Source organism: Mus musculus, chromosome 16 (genome assembly GCF_000001635.26).
Source record: "Mus musculus strain C57BL/6J chromosome 16, GRCm38.p6 C57BL/6J".
NCBI lineage: Eukaryota > Metazoa > Chordata > Mammalia > Rodentia > Muridae > Mus > Mus musculus.
In genome coordinates this window covers 36,523,862-36,549,199 of record NC_000082.6, presented here as the reverse complement: position 1 = coordinate 36,549,199, position 25,338 = coordinate 36,523,862, and the positions used below count along the sequence as shown (strand labels likewise).

Below are 25,338 nucleotides of genomic sequence, written 5' to 3'. Positions count from 1 at the left end.
GAAAGTTCAACATTGTTTAGCATAGACACTCCATAGACATTAAGATAGCCTATTAGGCTCCCAGCTTGCAAAGGTACTACCATGAGTGGATTTAAAATGTTGTCAAAATGAGTTTCTGCCCTGGCAGCTGGTGTCCTAGACAACAGAAAGGCCTCAAACACAGACAGAGTTCATTCTCTCTGCTCATCTGCCTCTAGTGCTGAAAGAGAGGAAACTGGGAGCATGCCTTTCTTATGCTTGATTGGAAAGAGGGAACCTCAAATTAACCTTGGGAAAGAGGGATGGCCTCAGGTATGTGCTCTGAACTGACTAGGTTAAAATAGCGGAGAGAAAGGGTTTTCTGTGTGGGCTGACCTCAGTCACTAGAGTTTGGCATTGTGGTTTGGAATCCATTAATATTCTCAGAAAATGCATTTTTTTTTTCTCAAAAACTCTCAGTGCAGGACCTGGCAGTTCTCAGTAGCTCCAACCCACCTCTTAATGATGCAGTAGTTCAGCTTAGGGGGTTGTCAAAGTCTGTGATGTCGAGCCTTGCCCTAGAGTTTATGGTTCAGAAAGTCTGAAGAAAACTGTTATTTCTAGAGAATTCCAGGCCCAGATAGTTTAATAGTTAAATCACCAGCAGCTCTTCTACAAGACCCAGGTTCAGTTCCCAGCACCCATGTGGGGTGGCTCCCGACTGCCTGTAACTCCAGTTCTAAAGGATCCAAGCCCTCCTCTGGACTCGGCAGCCACTGAGTGCACATGGTGCACAGCCATACACCCAAGTAAATGAATGTTTTTAAAGAGAAGCTCCAGGGGATTGCCATGCTGTGAAGCCCTGATATCACCCTTTGAAAGACACTGTCCAGTTGCTATCTCCGTAGAGAATCACTGTGGTGTACAGTTCAGAGTCAAGGAACCAAAATGATTCCAGTGACTGAGAAAGAAGGGGAGTTACACAGAGTGACCATAAGTCCCACCCTCCCAGGATGACAGGTGACTATCTAGCATGGTAGAGGAAAGAGGGGGAAGCCGAGAAACCCCAGGAGAAGAAGGTAGGATACTGGAAGATACACATGAGAAAATATAAGTGCAAACAGAGAGAAACCAACGGCATCAGGAGAGCTGGCTATGGAGTCTACATTCCACCACAGTCTGCAAGAGGAGAATGCCAGGGAGGCCTGTGCGACCCCTGGGAAGGGGAGGGTGGGATGAAGCAATCCTGTGAGGACTGCTCCCTCACAGAGATGGTCTTCTGTTAAGAAAGACACTAAGTGCTGGACATGCCAGAAACCCATACCCCAGAAAGTAAAAGACAAGTTCCTCCTTAAGTGGATCGACTAGATTTGTTCTTAAAGTTCTTAAAGAAAGGTTCTGTGAGCTAGAGGGTTATACTGCCTGGTTTTGTATGACACAAGCTGGAGTTATCACAGAGAAAGGAGCCTCCCTTGAGGAAATGCCCCCGTGATATCCAGTTGGAAGGTGTTTTCTCAATTAGCGATCAAGGGTGGGAAGGCAGGGCCCATTGTTGGTGGTGCCATCCCTGGTAGTCTTGGGTTCTATAAGAAAGCAAGCTGAGCAAGCCAGTAAGTAACACCCCTCCGTGGCCTCTGCCTCAGCTGCTTCCTGACCTGCTTGAGTTCCAGTCGATAAAGGAAAGTGTAATACAGATTCAATAGAGTTCTTGGAGCTGCAGATTCTCCTCCGGGACAGGTGAATCCATGCTTTCTCCAGGCAGTTGCCTCCAGCCCCCATCACACCAGATCATCCAGCCCCATTGTGAACATGACGACACCCCCATGTGTATCTCCACTATTGCCTGCTCCTAATGATTGTCCTAGGAATTTCTCTCATGCTGTAACTGAAGCCTGGTGCACAAATGGACATTTAAAACAATGCTTTTGAGAATTTGATTCATGGCTCCTGTATTTATATCATTCCCACCACTTGTTTTCCCCACTTCAACTCCTCCCATGATCCCAACTCCCTTTCAACTCATGGCCTCTCCTATAATTATTACTGTTGCATATGTACATATATATATGGGCACTCTTGGACAGTGTTGATGATTAGAAGTGTCCTCTTCACACCACAACAGAATCTATCATCCTGAAAGTTCTGCCTTTTGTTTCCGTTGCTGTTTTTGAGACAGGGTCTTACTATGCAGACCCATATAGCCCAAACTGGCCTCAAATTCTTAATCCTTCTGAGCCCTCCTGTTGGCTAGCCATGATTCCAGGCCTGCGTCACCACGGCCGGCTTCCAGTTGGCAGCAGTGTCTACACTCACCTAGAAAAGAGTCAAAGCCTCCTCCAGCATTCTGAAGCTTCCAGGGATGCACCAACATAGCTCTTTTCTCCAGGCAAATGGCCAGGTTGGCTCTACAATGAATCCCTTCTGCTGACTTCATTTCTGAGCTTTCACTGTCCTATTTGCCTGAATCCTGTCTGGAAGACAATACTTAGGTGCTACAACACCCCACATGCAATCTGGGCCAAGTCTGACCATTCCATAGATTGTGGTCTTCCTAGTCTTTTGGAGTAGCATCATCTGTGGTCCCCTGACCCAGTGGCTCACATATCACCTATAAGCCATCCAGGCCTTACTATCTATTTGCTTGCAATTTAGCTACAGTTGATTAAACATGTGTTTGGAATGCTGAAATAAGAACTCATTTCTATCAGATATTTTTGTGATCACAGCATGAAGGAGTGATGGGTGACCTGGGTAACTGCTCAGATTCAGGCTGGCTCTACCCTAGGGTTAGCTCTAAGAAGTAAAGTCCTTCTTGCTTCTTCCCTGTGGTAATTTGTCCTGACCAGGGCTGGCCTATTTCTGAAACTCCTATCAATGCCTTGTTCTACACCATTAGCTCAACACTTGATCCTGAGACCTGTTTTCTTGGAAAGGGCTGGTGATTTTTGTTATTGTTTTATCCTGCTTTCCCGGTCCTTCATTCTGATCCATGTGCCAAATTCTAATGCTTTGTCCGTTGAGGTTTGATTCTACTTTATGACTCTGTTTCCTGCATCCATTTAAAGATTTGTTAATGGAGGCTGTTAATTTATCATTAAAGCCTCTTATCTGTGATAGCTTCTAACAGCAATAATAAAAGGTTTTCAGAACAAGCACACAGATTAGCTAGCTAGCTAGCTAGCAAATAAATAGAGAGACATCATATACATATTCATATACATGACACATACACATATACAAACATATATTTGAATGCCTCAGGGCTTAGACAAGAGGATAAAGACAAACAGAATCACAGCCTCTTCTAATGCAAATGTTAGCAAGGCTCAGGGAGCTGGTGGGAGCTGTGGTGGATGCAGAGGACAGATCACTGGAAGTCATGTAACATCACAAACTGAATAGAACCAAGTCCCAACTCTGACCAGGGGAAAGTATGACTGCCATAGAGATGGATTCTGTTACAGCTCGCTTTACACTCAGCACATACAGAAACTCTAATGACTAGAACTTAGTTAAATAAATCTTGAGTTTCTGCAGAGAAGACCATAGGATAAAGCTACTAAGAATAGTTTGTGTCCTCTGACTGGACAGGTGGCAGTGCTGTAGTGGAGCAAATTCCTGTTCTAAAGCTCACAGAGCACGGTATTGTTGTTCATTGACTGGACTAAGGGTCACACAAAGCCCATGATGAATGACTTGCTTTCTCTGGTCACTCATTAACTTTGCGGGTGTGAAATGGCTCACCGAGAGACTAGCCCAAGCCACACACTCGACAGCTAGAACTTTCTAGACTGGAACTTCAAGGGATGGAAGACAAGTAGTAGGCTTAAGCTATAGCTAGAGTTTTCTGGATTGGCATGTGGGAGAATAGGTTTGTCTTTGTTGCTATTAAAATCATGTCCACCTCAAGCATCTTGGATGGCCTACTAATCAGCTTTCTGTAACTATAGCAACACGTTTCTGTAACTAATCAGCTTTCTGTAACTATAGCAACACATTTGAGAACATCAGCTTACAAAGAGGTAGAGTTTATGTCTATATCAGGTGCTAATATTTATTATTTTTAATTAGTCATAGAAAACAGTGAGCTTCCTTAACATTGTTTGTATTTGCCTCCATCATCCCCCTAAATAATGCCCTTTCTGAGGTCTCCATACCTCCCCTCAAATAGTGCTCCATCTGCTTCCATGGTGCAGATATACCCAACCCATGGCCCATAGGCTTCAAACATCTGAAGATAGCTAAGTGTGGCCCAATACAACATCATAAACTTACCCGAAACACTGGGGGTTTTTATTTAAGAAAATTCATTCTTTCCCAACATTCATTACACATTCATTTAATATACTTTGATGACATCTTCTTTATTAAGTATCTTGTTCCCTCCCCCGCTCCTACAAAATCTATCGCCTTCCCAACAAGTATATGTATGAGTGTGTGTGTGTGTGTGTCTGAGAGTGTATGTGCCTGAGTGTGAGTGTCTGTGTGTGAGTATATGTGTATGTGTGTATGTGTAAGACTGTGTGTGAGTGTGTGGGCATGTGCATGTGTGAGTATATGTGTGAGTTTGTATGTGAATGTGTGAGTGTGTGTGTAACCTGATTGCATAGTTCTTGAGTATAAACTCATACATGCATGGCAAGTCTCAATGTCAGAAGGATGAGGTGCCTGGTTGTAGTTTTGGGGGGGTTTGCTCATGACTTTGGAGGTTCCCACTCATAATCAATTGACCCTGTCACTTTACACCCAGTGAGAGACAGCGCATCATGGTGAAGGTATGTGACAGTGCAAACCACTAGGAAGCAACAAAGAGGAAGAAAGGCCCTTGGGGTAAGATAAACCTCCAAAGACCTAAAGCCATCTTCATGCTCCAACATTTCCCGATAGTGCCACAGTGACAGTCTTTTCCTATGGGTCTTTGGGAGAGACTCGAGATTTAAACTATAGCAGATTCATAACGAGATGTCACCTACAGAGTTGGGGAAGTGATGCCCTATATGCACTCTCTGACTTCAGGAGCCAGGAGCATGGCTGGGTCACTGGCCATAGTTGAAAGCTGCTTTATCTTAAACCAACATGACACCTGAGAGCAGCTTCCTTTTCAGAGAGAGAGCCCTTGAGTTTCTTCCTTACCCCATGACACATGGACAGGGCTCAAAAGATCATCCGGTGGCCTAGCAAAGAAAAATGTAAGAAAAAAGTGAGTGTCATATATATCCTCAACTCAGAATTGCCTGTTCTTAATAGTCTGGTGCTTCTGGTTTCAGTGTTTTTCTTTAAGAAATCTCTCTGCTGGGTATGGCGGGGCAAGCCTTTAATCCCAGCACTCAGGAAGCAGAGGCAGGAGGATCTTTGTGTGGTGGAGGCCTTTCTACATAGTGAATTCTAGGCTAGCCAGAGCTGCAAAGTCTAAGAAAAACAAACAAACAAACAAGCAAGCAAACAAACAAAAACAAAGAAAGAAAGAAAGAAAGAAAGAAAGAAAGAAAGAAAGAAAGAAAGAAAGAAAGGAAAGGAAAGGAAAGGAAAGGAAAGGAAAGGAAAGGAAAGGAAAGGAAAGGAAAGGAAAGGAAAGGAAAGGAAAAATCTTTCTCGTTGCTTCTCATTTAAATAACTCAGGATGGATAAGGCATACAATTATGGTGAAAAAGAACAAAGCTCAGAAGGCATTTTTTTTTGAAGCAGGTAAGAACCCATCACTAATATTCTGTGGATATTATTCTATACATCCCGTTCTTTTCAAATCATTGCTTTGGGCAAAGCTCTTACTCTGTGGAGGGGATTTGAATTTTTGAAATAGTCCAGGTTGCCAGGAGGCATTTAGGTCTGGTGAGTGGGTAATGATTAAGCTGAGCCCCAGGTTTCTAGTGCCAAGTCAGGTATAATTGGTTTTCTTGGACAGCTCAGAGACTATCATGAGGGGACCCATGTCGGAAGTGACCAATGAGTACTGCCCTCAGAGAGACTCTTTGTGAAGGACATGTGTCAGACGCCATGGGGTCCACAACCTCTGGAATAGAACCAGAGCTGAGTTCCTTGAGGGCTGTGACCTCTGTCAGGCCCCTCCCCCAACAGAGCCCTGGCTGTTTACCTATCTCTAATGGGATGTCCATAATGTCCGCTTTTCATAACCTGTTATGAGAGTCAAATTAGGTCAGGGCATGAAAGCTCTTTTGCAAACTGTCAAGCACTATACAAATGTCAGGCTCAATTCTTTAAACATATTTGTCAAATTAATCTTGTTTCTTGATGGGCACACAGTCCACAGACAGAATCAGTCAGGTAGGTCATTGAAGTCTCGCCAGGTGGGGCTGTCCTCTCCCTTTCTGTTCTGTGCGGGTGGCTTTGCCCTTGATCTGACATCAGTTTATTCAGTTTATCCCCAGTCCTGAAGTGTGGGCAAGAAGGGGTGAGAATAGACTGGCAAACGAAGTGTGAGTTGGAAGGACCACCTCCCATTCCTGGCTTCCTACAGCCTGTGAAGTGAATGCGTTCCACCTGGAGTGTCCACTTTGCAATGTTGGAAGGACTGAGTCGTTTCCGATTTTCCTGGAAGTTCTTTGAGGATTAGAAACTCATCCAGACATTGATCGTGAGCCTGGCTTGGTGGCACGAGCCCATACCAGCCAGCACTCAGGAGGCAACAGCAAGCAAGCCAGGGGTCCAAGTTTCACTTAGAAAGTGATAGGAAGAACTAATTTGCTTGCTTGCATTTTTTGTTTTTAATTTTTTAAATTGTATATGTTTAATTCAATTTTAATGTATATATTAAAATTATATCTAGTTATAGATCTAGATATCACAGGAGAGTAGAATCTGAAACATAGAAAGTTGTGTTATTTCCATAACGGGATAAAGGATTAACAACCTTAGCAATTCTGGGCCTGAGGAGATGGCTCAGTTGGTAAAGTGCTCGCTTACATGAGGACCTGAACTTAGATCCGCAGCATTCCAGTTTTAAAAAGCCGGGCACTGCAGCATGTAACTGTAATCCTAGCGCTGGGGAGGCAGGGGCAGGAGGACCCATGGGGCTTGCCGGCCAGCCAGTGCAATTTAGCATGGTGGTTCTCAGCCTCCCTGATGCTGCAAACTTTAATCCAGTTTTTGTTGCTACTTTATAACTGTAATTTTGCTACTGTATTCTGAAAATCTTAGGTGACCCCCTGTGAAAGGGTTATTCAACCCCATAGGGGTGAGGACCCACAAGTTTAGAACTTTGGTCTAGCCAAATCAGTGAGCCCCAGCTCACTCAGAGAACCTGTCTATAATAATAATAATAATAATAATAATAATAATAATAATAATAATAATAATAATAATGTGGAGAGCATTTGAGGAAGATACCTACATCGACCTCTTGCTTCTGCATACTTATGTACACGTGTGCACTGACACATATATACCACACATATACACAGAGTTATTTAAAATAGTGGTAGTGAGAGAATCATTCTAATGATGTAATGATGGTTGAAGGAATTAAGCTTCAGTGATTTGGTACAACCTGGCACATTGAAAGAGCTCAGTGGATTCTAGCTGTGATGGAACTTCCAGATTCCTTACGTTAGAAGGATGTCATTGACTAAGCCATTGGAGGCTTGGGACACACAGAAGCAAGCTTCATCAGCAACAAACCATTGTTACTCAAGTGTAGGCTTTAGGTATGATTTTGCCATTTGGAATATTCATTTTTAAAAATCTACTTGTTGGCCATGTATTTATTGAGCAATTGATATATGCCCAAGTATTCTGTCATGTATTATAAACGGAACAATGAAAAAAGACTTCCCTTCATCCTGTGGAGAATCCTGTCTAGTGAAGGATACAGAACCACAGAGAAAAATTCTGTATGTAAGCAGAACTCCCTCTGAGCCGATGAAGAGATATTACTATCCTGTAGCTATACAGACCAATTCTGTATGGGTAAATGGAGAAAAGGCACGGAGGATTCGGGAAGGTTTTCTTAGTTCATTGATGTGCAAGTTGAGATTCAAAAATGAGCCAAGAGTGAGGTGAAGCAGATTCTTAGCAGAAGGAGCAGTGTAAGAAGTCCTTGCAGCTGGAAGAAGTGAGACATAGTAACATCGGAAACAGAATGGGGTGGGGAACAAAGAAAGGAGGCTGAGGGTGAGGGGGAACTCAGCCAGCCAGAAGTGTAAAGATCACTATGAGTCGGGCTCTCTGAACCCTTAGAGCAGAGGGAAACCACTGAGGTGATTTGAATACAGCTGTCTGTATTCAAAAGCGGTGCCACCAGAGAAGAATGGGTTGAGGGAAACTGAGAAGGGGAGCAGGAAGTGGCTGTAAGAGGCTATCGGTGTCAGCGGGACTCATGGGCTGATGGTGTTTGAACCTACAGTGCTATGGTAAAGCTAGAAAGAAGTGTGCGTTACTTCAGAGACACCACCTACAGGATCTGTCAGAAGTAAGAGGGGCCAAGGGGGTGGCTCCACGGAAAGAGGCACTTGCAGCAAAGACTGATGGCCTTAGTTCAACCCCCAGGACCCACATAGTAGAAGAGGAGAGAATAACTCTAGCAAGTTGTCCTCTAACCTATACATGTACCCTGTAGCACACACACCCACGCATGTGCACACAATAAATAAATAAATGTGAATTTAAAAAACTTTTTTTTAAAGAGCTAGAAATGTGAAGAATCGCTTATTCACTCAATGACTGTTTACTGACCTCCCCCTACTAGATTCTAAAACTGTAATGAGGATTTAACTGTGGACAAGATGGACAATCCTCCCCACCCCCAACTCCCTTAAGGTCATAATTTGGGTTTGGAACTGGAAATTTGATAACACACTACTAAATAGAAAATTTAGTTGTCTTAGTTATCAATTACATATTATAGAGCATGTGGTTATTAAAAACATAAAGGGGGTTATACTAGAAATACTATCTTGAGAAAAGATGGCACTTAATATAAAACCTGAAGGCTAGGGGAACAGCCAGAAAAGTCAATAGAAGAGCCTTCCAGGTAGACGAAAGAGCGAGGTTAAAGAAGCCAGTGTGTTTCACAAGCGGGTAGGAAGCCACTGTGACTGGACGCAGTGACACGTGAGCAAGAGAGAGTTGTTCCAACCTGGCCTGGCCTGGTGGTCACTTGGGTGGTAGCACAACCTTTGGAAGCTTCCCTCTTCATATAGCCCCTGGAATGATCTGACCGATGTCTCAAAGACTGCTCTGCTACATGGCGAGGGAGGGGGAGAATGGATTACTTCAGAGTAAGAATAAAAACAGAGACCAGTTAAGAGCCAGCCATTCAAGATAGGACAGCAAGGATAGCTCCCCACTATGACAGTGAAATAGAGGTGGGCCGATATCAGGTGTGCTTCGTAGATAGTCAAGTGTGCTCCAGGAAGGTCAAGGCAGGAAAGTGGTGGGATGATTCATTTTTAGAGGTTGAGAGCCTGTGTTGTCTGTCTGGAGAAACTGGATCTGTGATGCATCTCATGGGCCCAGGCAAGGGTGTGGCTGTAAGCTTCTGAAGATCCAGAAGATCCATTCTTTAATATTAATGAGACATAAACCGTTCAGGAATCAGTAACTTGGTGCCTGGAGTAATAGATTAGATCATGGGTCACCAAGACTGGGATCATCAAAGTCACATGAGGGAAGGATCTGTGGAGCCACAGAAACTGGTTTAAAACCTGGGTCTGGGAGGTGCTGGGCCATTGGAGAGTCACAGTGACAAATGTTAAGGTAGAAGATCAAAGTCCTGCAACCTGGAATGCTGGTTGGAAGGGATTTGTCCATAGAACAGAACACAGTGAAAGCTCAATGTTCTTTAGCATTGTCCAGGCTAGGACAAAGGAATCCTTGCCTTGCAGTTTGGCTTGAGTGGCACACTTGGAGGAAGTCTTTTTAGAACCTTGCTGGTTCTTATTCTCATTGTTTCTCTACCGGCTCCACAGTATCCTGCACATGAGGTCAAGCAGGTAGCATCCTATGGGAAATATCAGGCTAATGCACCTGTGTGTTCATGTAGACATGAAGGTGTCCTATCTACAATGCGCACTAGACTGTTAAAGACTCTGATAAAGGGGTTAGGGAATACAATTCATGTGAATACATGTAGAAACTGAGCCATGAACAATGGCTGCCTTTGGGTGCAACACGGTAACCACAGAGCAACATGTGCCTCCATGCTACAAGTTACATATGAAGCTAAGGGATTTCCCAGTGCTCTCTAAGACCCAAAGGTTGGAAGCAACTGAGGATGTACCTAAGTGTGAGGGCCGCTGGGAGGCTTCTGGAAGGCTGGAAATGTTCATGGTCTCAATCTGGATCTTTGTAACCTGGATCCATTCTAGACAGACAGACAGACAGAGAGAGAGAGAGAGAGAGAGAGAGAGAGAGAGAGAGAGAGAGAGAGAGAGAGAGTTGTAACCTTAAGAACAACAAACTTGATTGAAGTGAGTCATTGGTTAATAAGAATCATCTTCAGAAAGACTAGAAACAGAAAGAAGAAAGATTTGTCCACTGAGAACCTGTTCATATCTAACCACTCCTTGCTGTTCTTTCTCCAACCTCCATCCCCAGCCAATGCTGTATTCTACCCACTGGCATCTAGGGGATGTTAGCTGTTCATGACAGCAAGGAGCCACGAAGGGCCAAGGGGTACTGATTCTTTTGGGAATCCAGCGTGACATGAACTGAAATTTTCTAGAAAAATACAGAGCAACACTGCATATCATTGGCATCGTTGGTGATTGTAACTAGCCACAAATGAATCAAGCAAACCACACTATTCCACAGACTTAACACTTTGAGGAGAATATGAAAAGAGGTGTGTGTGTGTGTGTGTGTGTGTGTGTGTAACAGGATGGCACTTGCTTTTCTTGTTAACTCTCTGTTTTGCTTGCTTGAGCCTTTTGGAAATTTTACAATATGCGCTAGACGGTTAAAGACTCTGTTAAAGGAGTTGGGGATACAGCTCCGTTGGTAGAGTGGCCAGGCATACAGGATTGAAAGCCTGACTTCAATCCCCAGCCTGCGTAAACCAAGCATGGTGCCACATGACTGTAATCCTAGCATTTGGGAGGTAGAGAATGAGGATCAGAAGTTCAGGGTTATCTTCAGCTGCATAGTGAATCTGAGGTCAGACTGGGCTGCAAGAAACCCTGTCTCAAAGAAAGAGAAACCCTGATACGTTTAGATTTAACACATGTTGGAATATGTGCTTGACCCAAGGCTGTCACTCACTTTCTCTCCACTTGTTCCCTGCCTTGTTGAACGGTCAACCCCCAGTCTTCTGGCTATCGTGATGTTACTCCCTCACCTCAGCCCAGGCCCCCAGAGCCTGACTCCCAAGCCTCACTGCCCACAGTGTTCACTTGGATGGTCCACAGTGGGGCTGAGTGGAGATCTACAGAGGTTCAGAAGTTCTGAATTCTTCAGACTTGAAAATCCAAACTCAATGGTTGTTGAGCATTAAAGATGTAGAATCTTTAGGGATCTATGGTCAGGAAAGAGAGTGATAAAGACGATATACACAAAACTCTCCGGCGTGCCTGCCAGGTCTTCTGGGAGCAGCAGTATCTAATTTAAAACCCTTTCTCCAGCGTTCTCAGTGTGCCCAGCTGAGTCTCTTCACCTCTCTGAGTCTCCCCCCCAGTTCATCCATCTAAAGCTAGGGACAGTGTATCTGAGATCACTGGAGGCCTTAACCAACAAAGCTAGCAAACACACAGTAGCTTTTAGCTACTGCTTACCCGAGTTGCCTTATTTATCCATTAAACACTCGCCTTCTCCCATGTCCACTTACATCCATTAGGCTAGCACGGTCCATGCAAACACCTGACTCCGCATCTATTGGCTCCGTTCCCTCTCGCCTAAGCCCATTCACAGAGAATTCTCCAGAAAGGGAGCGCTAGCTCCAAGCCTTCCTCTGTTTGTGGAATAGCTTTTCCAAAACAATAGCCTTATCTCAAATGAGATACTGCAAAAGGAGATTACTGGTCCTGGAAAGAGGCTTTTTTCCATCTGATTCTTGGCTTTCCCTTCCGCTAAACAGCGGTACCCACCAATATCTCAGTACACAGTGTACAGAGAGGACCTGGCTTTTTATCAGATTGCAAGGTTTAGGAAGGGGGAAGACGGTCCACGACACTTCTTAAAGCAGAAGCCATGCACACAATGGCAGCTGAGAGAGTGGGCAGGGACCACTGGAGGCTGCACCTTCCCCCAACACTAGGCAGCAGCTAACAAACACGTTAGCTAAGTGACCTCCAGGTCCTTTTCAGATTTAAAATTCTCTCATCTGGACACATCCTAATATCCCCAGGAGTGGGTGTGTTCCACTGTGGCTTGTTTCCTTCTGTGTAAAGTTTGCACCGTGGTAATTCCTAATAAGATGGCTTCTGTTACCAGCCATTCTACTCAGAACACTGCCCACCACCCCCACCCTTCTCCCTATCATCACCACAAGTCTCTTCCCTCTTGGAACCTCAGTCCACCCACTTGTTAAATGGGACACCGACACAGAACTATTCTGAGACAGCTTCCGGGCAGTAACTTGGAACCTACGCCTTCATTCGGTGCAGAAGTGTCTCCCTGTTCTTGAGGTGTCCAGGAAACAAACATTGAAGCTCAGCCTCTGTGGGCTAAAGAAGACTCAGGTGAGGAGAGGTCCCCTAGCCAGAGGGCCACTGCTACAGAAAGATGCCTTACAAACCAAATGGACCTCTTCTGCTGAAGCCAAAGAGGGGGGTGGGGGTAGGGACTGCAAACTGCACTGAGATCTTTCTGCTCTGGCAAGGCAGGTGCAGGCGGATGCGGGCTGCTGACGTGAGGAAAGGAGCTACGGGGAGAGTGAGGAAAGGAGCTACAGGGAGAGGAACTGCCAGGCCCAGGGCAAGTGCAGCCCGGGCTGGGTACTGGGAAGCACGCAGAAGGAAGACCCTCACTTGCAGCAGGTGATCGGAGGGGACAGAAGGCAGCTTCTAACTCAGTCTCTGCTGAGAATCATCATCCTACCAAGAGACCGAGAGCCCAGAGCCAGCCACTGTCACCTGACCGTTCTCTTCTGGTTCTTTTATGTCCTCTAGGCCTTTTCAGTCAAAGGCTCTCTTCTTTAGAAAAACATGTTTTCAAGGTGTTCCACAGTCCCGTTGAATGGAGAATCATTAAAGGGATGGGAAGACCCCCTTTGGAACCTGGAATCTGCCCCCCCTGCCCGATCCCTACCTCTATCCCTACTCATCTCTCACCCCAGCCCACCCGTACACCTTCGGATTTTCTCTATTGTCCCACTCCCCTTAAGTTCTCTCTGAGTGGCATCAGCCAACTGCAGCTATTTTAGAGACATCATAAAATGTCCCTTTGGATCGTGACCCTGTGGTAGGGAAGTGTCACATTGCTAGACCTTCCACACACATCTCACAACACTAATGGCACATGTCTCTGACCCAGTGGGGTAGTTTGCATGGCTTTCTGTCTTGTCATCACAAAAGTTGACCCTGATAGGAGGGAATAAGCCAATAGCATCCTGTAGTCATTGGGGAGATGTTGAGTTGGTCCCCTGACCAGTTAACCCTAGGGACCCATGGAGAAGGTCATTGTCACATTCTCATATTAAGAACTACTGTTTACTGAGTACTTCCTCTGTGTTGGGCCCCATGCTAAATGCTCACAAGCATTATTTTAATATAACTATTACTCCTGTGTTACAGAATGGGAAAGCAGAGATACAAAGACTGACTGAACAACTAGACCCATGTTCCCAGCTAGTCGTTGCTAAAACAGAGAGTTGAACCCTATCACCTGTGCCTTGTGCCCTGTTGTCCCTCAAGGTGGTACTGACATTTGGTATAAGAGATAAGAAACTTGCCTTCCATTCTTTATCATTTGTGTGTATAAGTGTTCTGCCTGCACGTATGTCTGTGCATCACGTGAATGCGATGTCTGCAAAAGCAGGAAGAGACAGGGCATCAGATCCCCTGGAACTGGAGTTACAGACTGTTGTGAACTATCATATGGGTGATGGGAATCGAACCCAGTTCCTCTAGAAGGCAGTCCGTGATACTCACCAGCAAATATCCACCTCATTGTTGCTCTGCCTATGTGACTTTGGGCAAATCACTTCATCTTGTTTTTCAAATACATGAAACACCCAATTGGATCAACTACACATATGAGCATTTTCCTGCCTTAGTTTTCATTAAACTGAAGAGACCACTGCCTGCTTCCACAGGTAGAATCGTGACTGCTCAGGGCTGTATCATCCTCCCACCTTGTTATGCTGCACAGCCAACCCTAGATTCTCTTCTAACAGGGGCTTGAGCATACCACCTGCAGGCTGCTGCTGCCCTGAGCCAGAATCCCCTAGTCATAGCCAGTTCTTCCAGCATGCCCGCATGTCCAGATAGCCATCACAGGAAGGGTGGCCTGGAGATCATCAGATTCTCCCTGTACCTGTAACAGCTCAGCATTTTTACGGGGCCTTTTGTGTTCGTTATTCAGTCTACTCTACGATTGATTTTTTTTTTTTAAGTTATACTAGGAAAAGGATGGTCCAAGCGCCTCCTTCAGTCTTGGGGTAAGGCTGGTGTGCATTATTACAGGATTGCTAAGAGGACATTGTATAGCTCTAAGACAAACCAGGGTCCTGACTGCAAGGCAAGAGACTCTGAAATAGAAATGCCAGGCAGAGGCTCAGAGCACTGAGAGTTGGGAAGGGCTTTGTGGAGATGTGGATTCTGAGCCGTTCTGAAGGGTGAGAAGAAACTGTGGGTCAGAGGGCTGAAAGGGCATTCCCAATCACAGACAAAGCCTTGAGCAGGCCCTTGGTTGTGTATCTCTTGGCTTACTGCTCTCTTGGGCTCTTTTCTGATCTTTTCTATTGCTTTGTTCTGAATAAAGTTATCTTGTTAAAAACAAAAACAAAAACACCAGCTGGTGAGAAGGACCGTGAAGATCTGGAGCTAATTGAGAACTAAAGGCTATGTGGGCTGGAGTAATGAGATAGGAAAGGAGCCCTGATGGAGCCAGGCCCATGCTGGTGGGGGTTCAGGGTTACCAGCTGTGAGACTTGCTGGCTGCGTGACATTGGAACTCACATAACATCTCTGACCTTCCATTTTCTTGAACCTGGAGAGTTGGAACCAGATGATTTTCAAAGTCTTTCCTGACTCCGTTGTCCTGGGATTTTTCGTACATCAGAGAAAGGGAAGCAGTCAGAGCCAGAAAGGAAAGTTTGGGCAACTTTCTGGGGTCTATCAGTTAGGCCTTCAAACTTTCCTGTAGAACAGGAGTGTGAAGCCAGGTGACCCTGTGTCTGTGATAAAGGCAGAGCCACTCTGCAATCGTGTCTGAGTGCACACAAAATCATTACATCATTCAATCAGCAGAAATCATTTCCCTGGCCTGGTTTCCAGTCAGTTCCAGCCCCAGCCTCACTCTAGCTTGTCTTCCTTCAAGATTGATTGGCAGCTGCTTCTAACAGCGTGCACAAGTCCAACTTCTGTAAACCCTCCCACAAATCACCTAGTACAAGCCCAGTCCTTTATCCGGATGTTTGACCTGCAGCCCATAGGCCATATGCATCCCGGAATATCTAGGAATATATTTGTAGATGAGAACATATCTCCATATCAATGAATTGGACTCCCCTGCAAGCTGTTTCTAGAACTTTCTTCATGTGCTACCCCACAGTGGTCCTCCTCTGCCGTGAAGAAGAACCTAATTGGTCCAGGCTCAGCAATGGTACAGTGGGTGGTTGAGGGTGTGCCAGCATAGGGCTGGCTGTGCCAAACTGTGCCTCCCTTCATGTCGTCTAAGAGAGGTGTCTCGTCTGAGCCTGTTCCCCATCTGTCCAGGCAGACCCTATTTGAAGGACATTGATTGCTCTCCTCAGTTCTCTCCAAAGGGACCCTGCTCTGCATCTCAGGTTATTACTAAGAAGAAAAACGAGGAAGAGAAACACAAGCCTGAAAGGGTTCTCCCCCCTCTCTGTAGACACGGCTTATTTATGTGTTTATTCCCTCCCCCACCACCACCCAGTTTTAGGTCATGCTTGGGCTCCTTGGTAAGTGGCATTTCTACTTACCAGTCAAGCCCCAGCAAGCAAACTATCCCTTAAGGTCATTTCACTGGAAGGCAACCCGTATACTACAGAACTGGCTCTCCGGGCAATCTCTACGGGGGTAAACGCTGTGCCTGGCTGGTGAGTCACAACCACAGTTTGTTTTCCCTCTTTTAGCTGAAGGCTTTCCAGTGATGGGGTCGGGGAGGTCCCATCCCAGGCCTCTGTTCTGTTCCTGTCAACAGCCCAGCTCCAGGTGCCTGGAGTCAGATGACAGCCAGCAGAAAGAGCTGACCTCTATTCCCAACCATGGTCAGACCATCACAGTCATTCCTCCTATTGAAAATCCTGTTTAAAAAAAAAAAATCAACTCCTTCTAAGTAGCAGAAAGTGCAGCTCTCTCCAGGTGCATCTGCTGTCAGAGCCGGGTTGTCTGGTGAAGGAAAAAGAGTATGGAGTTTTGTGCCCGACCACATGCAGGCCTCAACAGATTATTCTATAAGGGGCTAAATTGTAAACATTTTAGACTTGGTGGGTAAACCAGCCTTTGCCATATCTAGTCAAACTACTGTGGCAACCCAAAAACAACCATAGACATTATGCGTGGAAGCTGAGCAGCCTGCTTGTTTAATGGAAAGTGTGTTTACACAAACGAGCCATCCAGGAGCTGAATTGGGTCCTGGTTTAATGAAACCAACATAAAGTGACCCAAAACTAGGAAAGGATATGCTGACCTTTGTAATTGACTTTTAGACAGCTCACAGGGAGATTAGGAGGCTAACATGCGTCTGGAAACTTCTGGAAGACAAAAGAGGGACAGAGGAAAGCAAGAGTGAGAAGATTAAATCTTATTTCAAAGGGGAGTGGAATCAAACCGCTGCCGGCAAGGCTTCCAAGTAGCAAGGCCACCTTGTGACTCTGGAGGGCTGGTCATCTGTTCTCAAGCTGGCCAGTTGTGACCAGAAACTGTGCCTCACGGAGGCCAGGTGCAGGCAAGGCAGAGAGACAGAGCACACTGGGTAAACAGAGACCACAGACTGCTAGCAGGTGGCCCTGGAAGGTCCTCAAGGAGGAGTCCTGAGAGACCAGACAGCAATGGACAGGGCTTTGCAAAGGGGACTTCTAAAAGCTCTGCTTAGAGTCTCAGGCCATCCTATTTGGGACAATCAAATAAACTGTGAAAACAAAGAAATGTAGTCATTTTGCATATCAGAGAAAGGGACTAAATAGTGAGAGTCAAGTTACAAGCAGACCTCATGAAACTTCTGGGAAAGGGTGGAGGACTGTGACAACCCACAGGTAAGTCCCTTCTCTTCTCCTGGGCTACAGCTTCCCTTCAGCAGTCTCTGATGGGGGGTGGGGGTGGGGGTAGAGTGGCCTCTGTGGGTAGCGGCTGTGTTTCCTTAGCACATAGCAATTCATAAGGCTGTACGTCATGTTTCCTGAGTGTCACTATATTCAGCAGCCTGTTGCATGAGAGAGATTTTTAGGGAAATTGTTTTGGGGTTGGCAGGGACAGGAAATTCTTTTGTCTCTTCAAGGTGCGTCTTCTTCGTTTTGTTGTGTTTTGTTTGCCGGTTACATTGGGAAATTATAATGCTGGAAGAAAAAGATTCACTTAAAACAAAAAGAAATCACTCTTGTTTTCAGGGGGTCTGTTAGAACAGAATATGACCTGGTGCAAATGCAGAAAGGAGATATTTTGGCTGCAATGCTCAGACTTGAACGTGCATAAGCTACACACAGAGGGCTTGTTAAAGCCGGGGCTTCCTGTTCTGTGGATGGAGGGGGCCGGGGACCCACAGTTCTAACCAGTCTCCACGCTCATACTGCTGCAGGCCTAGGAACTACATGTTCAGACTCGGCGACCTGCCCGGCCTGGTGACAGCTGCTCTTTTTAGGTTCCTGAAAGAGGATGTTGCTGACGCTGGAGCCTTGGCTCAGCAGCAGAGGGCTTTACCATTATGGCTAACGCCCTAGATTAAATTTCTAGTGCTGGGGGAAGGGGGGGGGGGGAATGCTTTTCCATTTGCATTAAAGTTGGCTCTATCTAGGGAAGGGACAGTCATGACTGTCCTCCCTCAGGACAACCTCAGGTACTGTCACTCTTCTTCATGGATGCACTCCAGGGTTTGGTTTTTCCATTTGGTTCGTTTGTTTTAAAGGGTGACTCCGGGTACTCTTGGGAAAATCTGGAGAGCCAGCCAATAAATCTATAAATATTTCCTGAGGGGGTGGCATGTTCCTTTAAAACAGGGAACAACATTCAAAATGAATTTAATCAAGAGACATGGTTCCTCAAAAATACAATCAAGTTCAGTTTTACCGGTTGCAGTGTGGTTATATTTGGAGATGGAAACACAGACAAAGATTCCAAAAGGACTTCCCCAAAAGGCACACAAACACACAGCTAGGAGGACCCGGGTGACAGGGATGTGGGAAATGGTCAGCCACATCGTGACATCATTGGGAACAGGAACACGTATGCCAGGAGATTAGCTAGGCTGTTCCTCTCAGTCTGAGGTCAGTTGAAAAACCATGAAACCCATGATTGTTAGCATGCCCTAAAAGATGATGTGCAGGTCTATAGGATATTAGTAGAAATCTCTAGAAAAAATATGAAATAATTTAAAGTTTTTGGAAATGAAGTCCCTTGAGTTCTTAGGCATGGAACAAGGAGACTGACCTAATTCTACCTCTACAAGAAATGAGCATTCTGTCTGTTGTTTCACTGCAGTGGTGACCAAGCAAGAGAAACAGCTTTAATTTTAAAAGACATGTGGTTTTCAGTTAACATTTCAGGCAATTTTTAAATTTATTATTACATAATTTCAAACACATTAAAATGTACTTTGGACCTGTTCCTCGAGTCCTTGAAATTTTGAAAAAAAAAAAAGTTAATAGTATTTATGTTTCATAGAGGTGGTATGTGGAAGTGCTGCTTGAGGTACCTTAAATAGCCCTCAGAGAAAACATGAATGGGTGTGAAAGAACCTAGTGGGGAAACCCCCACTCAATTCTCGATTCGGCGCGCACCCAAGAATCACAAACAGAAGACCATCTTGATGTAAAAGCATGAGGTAGTTTAATGACGGAGCTCCGGGCCGATACATATCTCCCGCAGGAGACAGAGGTGTCGACCACATGGTGGAGCCATAATGGCGGAGCTCCGGTTCGAAACGTATCTCACACAGGAGACAGTGGTTTCGACCCCGAGGCTTGGGAGCTAGGGACTTTTATAGAAAAGGGGTGGGGCTGGGGGAGGAATTGGCGCGGTTTTACATGATTGGTCCATTTAAACATCAACAGACTGTCAGAAGGGCGGGAGATAGGGAGGCACTAGGCCAGTCAGGACATGTAACGACGGGCCTGCCCGGGTATATCCTGGCCTGTTCTGCTATGTTCTCAGCCCCAGGTTTCAAAGCTCACAAACAACTCTTTGGGCTATTTGACATAAATTACATGAATAACATGTCTCAAGTTTTATTTCCTTTCAGGTGGGCTATGGTCCTGTCACATAGTGAAATATTATACAGCAAGCAAAATCAGGACTTAGTGTGGAAACTTACAGGTATTCTTTTATAAAATTTAAAATAATTAAAATGTTCACATGCTTTTAGGAATACAGGAAACACAATATAGAATATAAAAAGGAGGCAAATAAATTAAAAGGAAATCTAGAAGAAAGTGGGTGGAGCTAGAGAACATTATCTGAAGCAAGGTAACCCAGGCTCAGAAAGACAAAGAGAATCTGATACCTTCTTCAGGGCAGTAGATTCATTATAAAAATAACAAAGAAATACAAACAGGTGGCAGAGATTAGTAACCTCTGATTATTTGTAATCCAATAGTGTATACCGGCAGTCCAATTAAAATGGAAAGTAATCCCATACTGAGTGGATTTTATGCTGCAACAGAAGAGAACTTCTTTTAAGACCCAAACCGGCATTTTAAAGAAATGTTACACTGTCAAATATTGCCCTTGGCCACTGTGATTTTTGACATGATAAGCCAGTTCCCAGAAAGATAGGTAAGCTGCCTGTGTCTCTTCTGCATGTAAACTTTTACATCTTAGATTGACGATGTGACAAGATCGTCTTCTTAAATCTGTTCCTTCAGCTAATGAGGCCAGGATGGCTCCTGTGTCCCCTGCCTGCTTAATGACACTGAGGCCAGAAGGCTCCTGTGTCCCCTGCCTGTTAATAACACACGGGTTTCACCTGGTGATACTTCTCATTGCCCTTGGCAACACTCCAGATTGGCACAGTGATTTGTGTTTATGTCTCTATAATTGTGTATAAAAAGGAAAGATTTAATGAGGTATGAAAATGGGAATCTAACACAGCAGGAAGGGACACTGGGTTTGTTGTGGTCTTGGTTGTGTTGTGTTATGTTGGGTTGTGTTGGGTTGGGTGTTTGTTTGTTTGTTGTTTTGAATCATAGTAAACTCCACAGTGCACCTTTCCATTTCTGTCTTAATGAGGAACTGGGTCATAGAGCCAATTTGCAAATTCTTAGTAGGCAAAACAAAGAGAAACCAAGGGGTTTATAGTACCTGTAAAATACTTTGGGCTATTTAAAAACAAACAAAACAAAAACAACCCTAGTAATTCCATGATCTGCCAGGTCTCTGAAAGCCTGGGAGAGCCACCAGGTTTCAGAAGACCCTTGCATGGGTGATCCACCAGGTCTCTGAAGGCCCTTGCATGGGTGACCCACCAGGTCTCTGAAGGCCCTTGCATGGGTGTGCATTCACGAGATGCAGCCCAACTGGACCCAGGACCTCTGTATACCCCTCATCCTGCACCTCCTAAGAGCTAATGATGCAATACACAGGAATTTTGCAGTTTGGTCATATACCATTAGCAGCTTGAAATTGCCCACAGTGGGTCTACTACACAAACCACCTGGATCCTGTCTAAAAGCTGACCACCATGGGGAATATTTAGCTTAAATTGTAACTTTTAATTTACTAGGTCTGCAGCATCTTTTATGCCAACCCCCTGATTTTCTTTCCTTTCCTCAGACACCTAGTTGTCTAGGACATCACTCCATGTGGGCCCTGCACAAGGAGCAGATGTGTAGGAGAAAAGCTTTTTCATGCAGGCTTATTGAGTGCAGCAGAGGCACTCTTGGGAAGAAGATGGGAGCTGGAACCTATCCTTGAAATGATGGGAAAATATGCTGAGATATTCACCCACCCCCTTCCCTCCAGGGCTGCTCTTTGGGATCTCATAGCTGTTTCACAGAACATGTAGGACCCACGGAGGGAGGAGGCATGTCTCATGCAAAACTTGTTCAGAGAGCCCAGGAGAATCTCAGATTCTGGAATCTTAGGTTTTCTACCAGGTCAGCCTTTCCAAGACCGTATTTTACAGCATTGTAGATGGAGGTAAATGTCTATGTGCAAGAGGTCATGATCTCTTCTGCCAAGGCCTTTTGGAGGTAAATTTACCCAGTGGTGGAGTGCATATCAGTACCTAAGCTTGTTTTACCCAGGACCCTAGAAGGTGGCAAGTGTTGGGAAAACTGACTGAACTATGCCATCAACTATGTCAGAGACCCCTGTGGTTCAAAAAGGCAATTCTATGATGCTATTCCACAAAGGCATTTCTGTGTAAGACTGGGAGCTCTGTTATATTTATAAAGACACCTCTTGGGTATCTCTGCAGTTCAAATGAACCTTTCACTAACCCTGTGGATGTGCTCACAGCCATCAGCAGAGCTCACTTGGGCATGAAGTGAAGTAGGGCAAGAGAAAAGACTTCCTAACTCTTGACCAGTGCCCCGGGTAACTCACCCTGGAGACTAGTCATCAGCAGGTTCCATGCAGCGGTCCCCATTACATTGTCTACTCTTAAAATCCAGGAAAGTCATATTTTAGCCTTGAATTTACACATCTCTCACCTTCCATTGCTCTTTTTTTTCCCTGTCATCTTGAGAACATCATCACAAGCTCCACACATAGCACTTGTATTTTGGGCACACTAAGTGTGGCTGTGCACGCAACAGTCACACATGTAGCCCTGCACCTTGAGCCACCTCTGCCTGTCAGAATGCTCCTACAGCAGAGCGGATGCATGCCAGCATGCTGGCCTGCTCCTCTCCTTCCTTTGCATCCTCTGGCTTCTCTCTATGGTGCTCCTTGTCCTGGGATGTCCCTCCCCACTCCTGGTCACCCATCTCCCTCCTCCTCTCCCTCCAGTCCCCAGCTCAGCTGTTTTTTTTTGTTTTTTTTTTTTTTGTTTTTGTTTTTTTTTTATCATGCTCCAGTCCTTGCATTTTTTCCAACTCAATTAAGCCATTACCGGAGCTAAATGAGGCGTGGGCTCTCCAAAAATCACACCTGTTGTCAGGGAGATTTAGAGGAGGGGAGAGCAGAGCCTGAGCAGCTGGCCAGCAGACAAGCCCAACTGGAGGGAGGTAGCAGAGTGTGACCCGGAAGTTTGTGCTGAAAGAGGCCCCCATTGTAAAACAAGAGATGTCACACCTTGAAATAGAAGAAATGGAGTCTGGTCTACGGCTGGGGACAGTCATGTTGATGGGGGATGGTCACATGGATGATGATAGTCTCTTCTTCCCTAATACTTAGGCAACAAGTTTATACAGAACCCCTCACTGTGGATGCATCCACGGCAAGAATAAGGAAAGCTGTAGCCAGAGCCAGGTACAGAGCCAGAGTTTGCTGGTCATTGCTCGAACTCTCTCAGTTACTTTTCCCTGTTCATCCTCATTAAAGCATAGGCCTTCCTCACCTTTCCACGCTAGTGGTTCAAACCCCACAGTCTGTGACAAAGAGGGCAAAGATTACTGTACAATCAACCAAAGAGAGATCGGTGTGCTCAGCCTACAAAGACAGATGACCTCCATTGGAAATCAATTTGGCTTTGTGAACATTTCCTGTTCCGTTTTCTTTCATGGGCAATCTAGAAATATTATTTCTACCACTCAGAAATTGAGAAATCATAGTTTCTGAGCTTGCCATGCTTTGAATATACATGCAGGCTCTGTGTCTGGAAGATCTGTGCCTCAGCTTTCTCTAGGTGGACAGAATCATTTGAATGGAGAATTAAACAGTTACTACAAACACTGAAGCCAAAGATAGATAAGGGAGGATTTTACTTTGGTGAAAACTCAAAGTCAAAATGTCGATTACTAGCCTTTCCTTATCCTCTGGCAACTTGATCTCAACTGGGAATCTTAAACCAGACAAGGACCTCCTATATTTTTGCACAAAGGCAAGTTCAACTGATAGATTTTTTTTTAAAGTATCCCTTTAGCTTCATTCAGTACCTTGTTCAATGCTATAGATGCAACTGCGATCATGGAGAAGCCCCACCCACAGGAATCTTGAGGTCAAGTGTGGTGACTGTTTCCCTACTCCCTCTGCAAATTGCCCAACCAGACCTGGTCTGTACCAGTCATCTTTTAACAAATATGTGTGTATTATCCACTACATTTCAGATGTGGTGCTTGGAGGACCTTCGTGGTAGGCTACAATAATGAGGAAGAGACAGGCCCTGCCCCTAAGATGCTGCATGACATTCAAAACCAAGATTCAGTTTATCCCCATAGCCCAGTCCGCTCACATCTCCTTCTCGAATCTCTTGGGTAAGAACTTCAAGGAGAAATCACCTGTCTATACTAAAACACCCCTCATGACATCCTCATGATGGGGAGAACCTTCTAACCAGGGAACCAGCTGCTTCCGATATGTGTCTGCCAGATAGAGGAGGGAAAAAAACAGAACAAATATTAGCATTGGCTTTGTGTGTGGTACTTTTTGGAGGAAGGCAAACAGGATTGATGTAATTTAAATGGAATAAACTTAGTGCATGGATCACAGATGAGTTTGTAACTCAGGACAGGTACTGTTAGGAATAAGTAGTTAAGAAAATAATATAGAAAAACCCTGGCTAAAACAAGTGGGAAATGTGTTCTCTATCACATGAAGGTTGGGATAGTTCAGGGGTGTGTTTCTGATCCAAGGGATTTTTACCCTACAGAGCCACCATTCCTTAGAATGTTGCTCTGCATTCCAGCTGGGCCTCAGCTGTCAAGTACGTACACCTCTGATCAGCAGAGCAGGGGTGAGGGGCTGGCTCTCCTAAGCAGGTTTCTTAAAAGCCCCCAGGCCTCTGCCCTAAATCTTGTTGACTGGAACATAATGCATGAACACACAGCATCAGAAATGAGGGGGAGAGCAGGGTAGACTTTATTTTAGCCACTTTCTAGCCAACAGTGAATTTGTTGTGGCAAAAACAAGGGAAGATACAAGATGCAAATATTAAAGCTGAACCCTGGGGCTGAACTGGCTCAGTGGTTAAGAGCGTTTACTCCTCTGAGTTTAGTTCCTCGAAGCTATGGAGGATAACTCACAGCTGTCTATAATTCTTGCTCCAAGGGATCTGATGCCCTCTTGTGTCCTCCCCAGGAACACCACACACACACACACACACACACACACACACACACACGAGAGAGAGAGAGAGAGAGAGAGAAAGAGAGAGAGAGAGAGAGAGAGAGAGAGAGAGAGAGAGAGAGAGAGAGAGAGAGAGAGAGAGAGGCGCACGTACACATAAATAAAATAAATCTTTTAAAAATACAAAGTGTTGTTAGCGATTATTCACACACTTTTATAGTCTCATTGCTACAAGCTGAAATAATACAAAGTCACAGCCATGAACACCCAAGATTAAGTGGATGGACTTGGTTCTGCCCTCATTGTCATGCCTAGGTGTGGGAGCAAGGGCTAGAGAGGAAAGAAGGATACTCTTTGCAGGGAAGGTGAGGGATGTCTAACTAAGGGACCACAGCAGGCAGGAGAAGACAGAGGGAAGGATGAGTTCAGAAGTGCAGAGGACGGTCTGCATGCGAGAGGAGCTGGAGGAGAGGGCCTAGGATGGTTCTCAGCTCTGAAAGTAAACCAGTCACTGGTCATGACCCACAAGGGCTGCACAGAGACTACATTAGGCTGGCAGCTTTCACTGCTGCTACAAACGGACCCCAGGTTTTCCAGAGTCTTTTACTTCTCACCGTGAGTTTTCTATTGAGTGAATTATTGAAGTTCATAAACTTCCCTTAGGAGCTAATGTGTTACTGGAAAACCTTAAGAGGTCTTAGTGGTTCCAGCCAGACACAATGCTCTCACTTCTACCTAATTCAGGGCACAGGACTCCTTAAAATTCTGAATTCTTGAGGCATACTTACTTCAAGCGCCAGCCTTTTCACTTGAGTGAGCCACGTATACCGAGAACCTATTACTCACCTACAAAGTGACTGTGTGTTACCTCCTTTGCCAAATCATTGCCCAGTTTAAAAGAGACTGGAGTTTGCAAGAGCTAACA

General features: G+C 45.2%; 1 protein-coding gene across 5 annotated transcripts in view; it reads left to right on the top strand.

Moving 5' to 3' along the window:
- The window catches only part of Casr (calcium-sensing receptor), a 71,557-nt gene that overhangs the window by 12,942 nt on the left and 33,277 nt on the right, over nucleotides 1-25,338 (top strand). The window contains exon 1 of one of the 5 annotated variants that reach the window (XM_006521732.2): nucleotides 16,070-16,132. The exons of 3 other annotated variants lie outside the window; for them this stretch is intronic. The gene's annotated coding sequence lies outside the window, so the exon portion shown is untranslated. Of the gene's footprint in view, nucleotides 1-16,069; nucleotides 16,133-16,919; nucleotides 17,291-25,338 lie in introns of those variants that run through there. One more of the 5 variants, XM_006521729.2, reaches the window with a different exon arrangement.